Source organism: Orycteropus afer, unplaced genomic scaffold (genome assembly GCF_000298275.1).
Source record: "Orycteropus afer afer isolate SDZICR_OR568_19922 unplaced genomic scaffold, OryAfe1.0 scaffold00002, whole genome shotgun sequence".
Classification (NCBI taxonomy): Eukaryota; Metazoa; Chordata; class Mammalia; order Tubulidentata; family Orycteropodidae; genus Orycteropus; species Orycteropus afer.
In genome coordinates this window covers 12,983,967-12,992,939 of record NW_006921589.1, presented here as the reverse complement: position 1 = coordinate 12,992,939, position 8,973 = coordinate 12,983,967, and positions in this window count along the sequence as shown.

Below are 8,973 nucleotides of genomic sequence, written 5' to 3'. Positions count from 1 at the left end.
AATCCAGCTTGCACCTCTGGAAGTTCTCTGTCAATATACTGCTGCAACCGTTTTTGAATTATTTTCAGTAAGATCTTACTTGCGTGCGATATTAACAATATTGTTCGATAATTTCCACATTCTGTGAGATCACCCTTCTTTGAAATAGGTACAAATATGGATCTCTTCCAGTCAGTTGGCCAGGAAGCTGTCTTCCAAATCTCTTGGCATAACTGAGTGAGTGCCTCCAGTGCGGCATCCGTTTGTTGATATATCTCAATGGGTATTCCATCAATTCCCTGACCCTTGTTCTTTGCCAATTCCTTCATTGCAGCTTTGACTTCCTCTTTCAGTACAATTGGTTCTAGATCATATGCCAATGATCAATGCTCAGAGGCACGGAGCAATGGAAAAAGATAATAGGAACAAAACAGAAAAGACAGAGGGGGGATGAAAAACTTGCTTGGACCAGCCCTTATCCATCTCAGAAACTACTGTGTCTGGTATGGGACCAGGAACATTGTAGAAGCTCTGTGTAAGCTTTCAACACCTGTGGACTCTACAGACTTTGTGGCAATGCTAATGCTAAAAAACATGTTGGTACTCTCTGTAGCTAGCGGCCTCTATTTTTCCTACTTAATTGCATTTGACAATGAAGAACAGCAGAAACTGAAACTCATTAATTGATCCTTTCTGCCTAGAATAAATAGATTCTCAATAAGGTGTTCAGTACATCCTTGGTGAATGAACTAATTAAAGAGTAAGTGATTGAATGAACTTTGTTCATTTTCTCCTAGATAGTCTTATAGCTAATGGGGTAGAAAGAGTATCAGACTTAGATTCAGATCGAGGACTTCTGCTTCTTGTATTTTTTCCTCCAGTATTTATTGAGCACCTATGTGGTATGCTAAGCTCTGGTGGTATAGTGGTTAAGGCAGTTGACTGCTAAAAGTTCAGTGGTTCAAACTCACCAGTCACTCTGTGGAAGAAAGATGAGGCAGTCTGCTTCCATAAAGACTTACAGCTTTGGAAGCCCAATGGTGGTGGCTATGAGTCAGAATTGACTCGATGGCAGCGATTTTTTTTTTTTTTTTTTTGTAGGTGGTGTGCTGGACTCTGTTTCTACCACAACTCAATAGAATGCTGGGGAAATGGTGTGGAGAAGAGAAGAGACAGGAAATAAATTAGAAAATCAAACAAAACAATAATAGCAACTCAGATACCAAACCAAAACAAACCAAATCCATTGCCATCAAGTTAATTCTGACTCATAGAAATCCTATAGGACAGGGTAGAACTGCCCAGAGGCTTTCCAAGGGTGTAGTCCTTACAGAATCAGACTACCACTTCACATTTCTATGGAGCAGCTGGTGGATTCAAACCTCCGACCTTTTGGTTAGCAGCCAAGCACTTAACCACTGTAGCACCAGGGCTCCTTTTAAGTCCACATAGCACACACAAAAAAAACCTCACTGGACCTCTCCTTAGATGTCCGAGGAGATATCTCTAGGGAAGTAGATTACCCAATCTTCCTTCCAAGGGGTGACTGGTGGGTTTGAACCGCCAGCCTTCTGGTTAGCAGTCAAATGCCTTAGGCACTATGCCACCAGAGCTCCTTATAGCACAAAGATATGTGGAATTAGATGTTGTTGTTGTTAGGTGCCATTGAGTAGGACCCAACTCATAGCAACCCCTCCTTGGGTTTCCGAGGCAATATCACTATGGAAGTAGATTGCCCAACCTTCCTTCCGAGGAGTGGCTGGTGGGTTTGAACCACCAGCCTTCTGGTTAGCAGTCACGTGCCCTAAGCACTATGCTACCAGAGCTCCTGTGGAATTAGATAGGGCCTCTTTTATAAAAGTCAGGAAAGATCTATTGGAAGATGTGATATTTGAGTAGAAATCTGCATGATTAGAAAGAGTAAAATAAATGTCTAGGTCAAAAGCACTTTGGGCAAGAGGTACAGGCTGTACAATTGTAGGCCCTGGGGCTAGAATGAGCCCAGATTGGTAAGACAGAGGAACAAGAATGTCCACTGTAGCTGGGGCAAAGCGAGAGAGAATGGTCAGATGAATTAAAAGCAGTTAGCAGGGGCTTCTTTTACTGCATAATGACTTTGGGCAATAGAAATGCATGCTTCCCCCACAATCTGAAAGCAAAGCATTCCTATGAAACCTTGTGTAAGTCAAAATGGCGCAAAGTAAAGACGCAATTACCATTAACTTATATGGAAAAAAAATTTTGACTGTGTCCAGACACGAAAAATAACCAACCAAATCATATCAAATACCACATAAAGCCTAAAATAACACTAACATAGAGTAAAAGGAGGAAAGACGTGATACATATACACTTATATAAAATACAAATAATGCATGTACAAGGTAGTATCCTAGGAAGACGCTGGCCTGCGTCCTTGCTGCTCAGGTGTGCACTGCCTCTTTAATGGCTTGCTGGGAGCTCTGGTAGCATAGTGGCTAAGGCACTTGACTGCTAACCAGAAGGCTGGTGGCTCAAACCCACCAGCCACTCCTCGGAAGGAAGATGGGGCAATCTACTTCCATAGGGATACTGCCTCTGCAACCCAAGGAGGGGTCGCTATGAGTCAGGTCCGACTCGACGGCATATAACAACAACAAGCAAGATAAAAGCTAAATGCTAGTTTTGCTTTTCCCCTTTTTCCGTAAAAGTCAAATCCTTTTAGGATTTCCTTCACCTAATGAAACGGGAGCTTTGGTAGCATAGTGCCTAAGGCACTTGACTGCTAACCAGGAGGCTGGCGGTTCAAACTCACCAGCCACTCCTCGGAAGGAAAGTTGGGCAATCCTACTTCCGTAGTGATAACGGCCTCAGAAACCCAAGGAGGGGTCACTAGGAGTCGGGGCCAACTCAATGGCAAATAACAACAATAACAATGAAACGAAACCAAACCAAACTCATTTGGCCCTGAGTGGACTCCAACTCATAGTGACCTCCACAGGGTTTCCAAAGCTGTAAATCTTTATGGAATCAGACTGTCTCATCTTTCTTCTGTGGAGTCAACAGCCAAACGCCTGAGCCACTGCACCACCAGAGCTCATTTTGCCTTGTGAAAACAGGTACTAATGCAGGTCTTTCATAAAAGGAAAGTGCTATAACATGAACTTTGGAAAAGTAGAGGATACCTGTAACAGCTAACATTTACTGAGAGTTTAAAATGTGTCAATCACTGTTTGGCCCATCTTGTTTAATCCTCAAAACAACCCAATGGGGTGGGCAGGTAGGAACAATATTCAAAATATTTAACAAGTATGTGATAGGTACTGTGCTAGGACTACAACATTACGGAACTACTCCTGATATTGGCACCATTGGCCCTGAGACTTGAGTAAGTCAGTTTACCACTCTGGTTCTCAGATAAACTCTAGACCACAGGTAGTCAATTCACATACCGTTAGAACAGTTGTTCTCAACCACAGCCAGTTTTGTCCTCCAAGGAACATTTGGCAATGTCTGGAGACGTTTTTGGTTGACGTAGCTTTGGAGAAGGGGAATGCTACAGGCATCTAGCAGAAAGGCCAGTGATGCAGCTAAACATCCTACAGTACACAGGGTAGGCTGCACAGCCACGATTTATTGGTACCAAGGCTGAGAACTCTGCTTTAGAAGTCAGGGAGGTAACAGACACTGTGAAGAGTGTGACATTAGGGAGTGGTGGGGACTATAGAAAACTGTACAGTATACATAGTCTCTAAAAATATTTCATATTAAAAAAAAAAACTACAAATCTATGTGGAACAAAGAAAAGCCATCTATAGACTAGTTTCTGCCTGCTTGTGGTACAACTGCAGCCCTGGCTACCCACAATTTTTGTTTTACAGATGAGGAAAAAGTCTCTTCTAATCACGCAAATAGGGGTTTGAGTTTATGTGTGAGCGTATCCACATGCACATGTGCTCATGTGCATGTGTTTGGAAGAATATTTATTTTAAAAATATTTTTAGAAAGGAAGACCCTCTGTGTCTCTTAGAATCTTGTCTGAGTTCTTAAAATTCTCCCTCCTTCATTTATACCAGTCCCCTTCCTCTTGTTCTCTGTCTTTAACAAAGAGAAGACCAGCTACATCACTCCACTCATGAGAAGAACTCCCAGTTTAAGCTGTGATTCCTGCATGTTGCCTAAAGCCCCTGGGAAGGGGCACTGCAGCTCACATTATTTCTTTAGCCTGTAGAGACAAATGGGCTGGAAGAGACAGGTTGGCCCCACATTTACGACGTGTTGGTGGAGTTATTTATGGTTTGTTTATCCACTCCATGTAAAGCAATTGTGGCCTATGACTTTCAGCACCAGGGTGCATTAACAGATTTGAGGGAAATTGGCAGTGTCAAGCTACATAGTTGCACTGGGCTTTTCAGCCTCCCCCTGCAAAGCAAATGCAGCATCAACACCCAGACACTCAGGCACACTGGGCTGTCTAGAAAGACATCAGTGACCCTACTGGCCAAGAGGTTTAGAGAAAGCCCACAACAGGTGAGTATCTGATGGAATCAGGAAGACGAGTTCTCCGCTCATGGGCTCAGAGGTTGGGAACAAATGTGGCAGGTCTGATGTTACAGATGTAGAATGTGCGACGTTGCCATCATTTTAGATACAAACTGAGGGTTGATAGAATATCAAGGGGAAGCGTCTAAAGTTCTACACACATCAGTGAAAACTGCTGGATTGTGATGTATTCTGTAAGAGATACTGTCCCTCCACAAAGCAATTTATTCACTGAGAAGTACTGAATTATTGTAGTCATTTTTAGCTGCTGTGGAGTTGCCCGCTGATTCCATGCCTCCATGCACGAATGAAATGCTGCACCATCCTCATAACTGGTTGCAGACCAGACTATTTGTGATCTCCAGGGATTTCATTGATTTGGAGTAGATCAGCAGGCATTTCTTCCTAGTCCATCTTATTCTGGAAGCTCCACTGAAACTCGTTCAGCATCATGACAACACACAAGATGCCACTGACAGGCAGTAGCTGTGCATGGGGTGCACTGCCTGGGAATCAAAGTTGAGTCTCCTGCATGGAGCTGAGAATTCTACCACTGAATCACCAATGTTCGCACTGAGATATTGGCTAGAGTAACCATAGGGGAATCCTGCACTTGGAAACCACCTTGGTGGGTGACGTCGTCTAGGTCCCTGCCTCTGAACTATATCTTCAAAGGAATTAACAAGCTCAAGTCAACCAAGAAACAAGTTAAACAGGGAACTCTGGGTATTTCACAAAACTTATTTGGTATAGAGGGTTCAAATCCACCAGCTACTCCTCGGAAGGAAGGTTGGGCAATCCTACTTCCGTAGTGATACTGCCTCGGAAACCCAAGGAGGGGTCGCTATGAGTCGGGTTTGACTCGACGGCACATAACAACAACAACAACAACAGGAGCCTATGAAAACAGCCCAGGTCCAGACCCTCTCTTTTCCTCCCACTACCAACTTATTGCATTACCTGGATCTGGCTTCATTTCTACCAGCTTCCCAAGACAGAAGTCTTCCTCTGTTGCCAGGAGCACAAGCAGGATGGGTTCCATTTATCCATCCATCTTCAATATTTATTGTGAACTCCCAGTGAGTTGAGCTCTGGCGGCACAGTGATTAAAACATTGGGCTGCTAATTGGCCATTCGAATCCACCGGCCACTCTGCAGGAGAAAGATCAAGCACTCTGCTTCTGTAAAGTTGTACAGCCTTGGAAACCCTATGGGGCAGTTCTACTCTGTCCTATAGGTGTGCTGTGAACTGGAATCGACTCAATGGCAGTGGGTTTAGGTTCAGTGTATTGTGGGACTACAAAAACAAATGAGTAAGTTAGTATATTAGTTTTCTTTTACTATAGGAAGGAAGGAGCTCTGTAGCATAGTGCCTAAGGCGTTTGACTGCTAACCAGAATGCTGGTAGTTCAAATGCACCAGCCACTCCTCGGAAGGAAGGTCGGGCAATCTACTTCCATAGTGATACTGTCTCAGAAACCCAAGGAGGGATCACTATGAGTCGGATCCAACTCAACAGCAGTGAGTTTGGTTTTTTTTTTTTTTGGTTTATTGATGTAGGAAAAAATGACTGCAAAGCTTGTTGTTGTTGTTGTTATATGCCATCGAGTCAGACACAACTCATAGCAACCCCTCCTTGGGTTTCCAAGGCAGTATCACTATGGAAGTAGATTGCCCAACCTTCCTTCCAAGGAGTGGCTGGTGGGTTTGAACTGCCAGCCTTCTGGTTAGCAGTCAAGTGCCTTAGGCACTACGCTACCAGAGCTCCTGACTACAAAGCTAGTAGCTTAAAACAACACACATTTATCACTTTACAGTTCGTGTGGGTCACAAAATCCAGCACAGGTTAGCTAGGGCTTCTGCTCCAGGTCTCACCAGGCTGCAAGCAGGGCAGCTTTCTTATCTGGAGACTAGACTAGGGACGCATCTGCTTCCAATCTCATTTAAGTTGTTGGCAGAATTCATTTGCTTGAGCCTGAATGACTGAGGGCCCAGCTTCCTACTGGCTTTTGGCCCTTAGCTCCTAGAGGCTGTTCACAGTTCTTTAACAGGTGGTCTATTCCATAGGCAGTTCACAACACGGCAGTTTGCCTCTTCAAGGGCCAGGAGAATTTCTCCACTTTTCTGAAATAGAGTCTTATACAATGAAATGTAACCATGAAAGTGACAGCCCAGTACTTTTCTTATAGTCTGTTTCTTAAAAACAAGTCACATGCAAGAGGATTATTACAAGGGTATGGATAATTGGGGGTCAATTTAGGATATGTCCTTCTCTATCCACCTCCAAGTTTCAAGGAGCTCTCATTTCAATAATGTGTTTCAGATCATTGAACCCCACCACTCTCATTCTAAACACATGGAAAATTCTGTGTAGCTACATTACTTTATAATTTAATGTTTTTTTTTTTTTTTTTTTGTTTTGTTTTTTAATCAAAAAGGAACAATGTCCACAGTTAGTAAGAGATAGGGCTCCTTGCAATTACAACTGTCAGGAAATAGCTTATTGTGTTTCTTTTCTATATGTATCTACGTATGCCCAGTACATGCAAAAGAATATTTAGTAAGTTTGAAACGTGATAAAAAAATAAATAAACTCGTGTACCCACATTCTAGTTAAGAACTGGACCATGGCTAATGCCATTCTATGTAGCTGTGTACTTTTTCCCCTCCCACTCCCTGGCATCCTGGAAGTTACCATACTCTTAAACTCAGTTAATACAGTGTCCTTTTTTAAAAAAAATAGAGTTTTATCATACATGCATTTAACAACAATAACAAAAAATTGTGTACTTTTAATAACTTCTAAGATTTTAAAAAATAGCATCATATACAACAGTCTTTTCTACAATTCGCTTTTCCATACCAAACAAATCATGATGTTGAAATTGAGCTCTGCTGCTGCATGTGGTTATGGCTCAATCATTTCCACTTACACCATTTCACTGTGCAAAGATGGCACCAATAAATATGCATTTTTTGTCAGTGTAGGTTTAGGCTCTTTTCATTTTTTCCTATTATGAATAATGCTGTTTTGAACGTTCTTACACATTTCCTGTTACACATATGCTAAGATTTTTCTGGAATATACACCTAAAAATAAAATCACTGGGTCTTAGCATATGCAAATATTTAACTTTACAAGGAATGACAAATTATTTTCCCAAGTAGTCATACTAATTTAGACTCCTCTCAGCAATTTATGAGTTCCCTTTAACCTACTTCCTCGCCAACACTTGGTGTTGCCAGGCTTCTTAATATTGCCAATTTAGAGGCTACAGAAGAGTATTTCATTTTGATCTTAGTTTGCATTTTCTTGAATATTAATGGGGAAGTTGTCTTTTTATAAACATATTTACCATTTATGTTTTCCCTTCTGTGAAATGCTTTTTCTTATCATTTGCATGATTTTGTTTATATTTTTCTTGATGATATGTAGAAGTTCTTCATATATTCCAGGGTTAAGCCTTTCTGAATTCTTTGTGAGAATAAAATATCTTTTCATATCATCTGGCTTATTTATTTATTTTTTTTAGCTTCTTTAAAATATCTTTTGATAAACATAAATTTTAATTTTTAATATAGTCCAATTTGTCAATCATTTCTTTTGTGGTTAGCCTTTCTGTGTTTTATTTTAAAAAATCCTTCCGTATTTCAAAGCGGCCCTAGTGGTACAGTGGGTAAGGCATTTAGCTGTTAACCAGAAGGTTTATGGTTTAAAACCATCATCTGCTTTGCAGAAGAAAGATGAGGCAATCTACTTCCATAAAGATTTACAGCCTTGGAAACTGTATGGGAGCCACTATGAGTTGGTATCGATGGCAGGGGGTTTTGGTTTCCATATTTCAAGGATAGAGAAAAGAAAAGTATTTTCCTTTATTTTTAAATTTTAACTGAAAAAGAGATCCAAATGAATGGAGAGCCTAATTATCATAAAAAATAAAATTTTCCCAAAGTTATTTATACATTCATTACAAATGCAAAATGTGTGTACAACTCAAACAATGCAATGCACTGCTGTTGAGTCAGATCCAACTCATAGCGATGCTTCCTTGAGTTTCTGAGGCAGTATCTCTACAGAAGTAGATTGTTCAACCTTCCTTCCCAAGAGTGGCTGGTGGGTTTGAACCACCAGCCTTCTGGTTCTTAGTCACATGCCTTAGGCGCTACACCACCAGAGCTCCCTATTCATTCATTACAGTTTCCATAAAAAAATCTCATATGATTTTTTTAGAAACTTAAGAAGCTTATTTGAAAATTTATATGAGAGAAAAAAGAGCAATAAATAATCAAGACACTGTCAAAATACAAGTATACAGTAAGTGAACTTGCTCCACCCAATATCTATACTTATATACAAATGTAATGTTGTACATCTATAAAAGTATATGTAAGTGTATGTGCATATCATACATGTACTTATACACATATGTATACATACACTATTTATATTTAACCTTAGCTTTTTATATATAA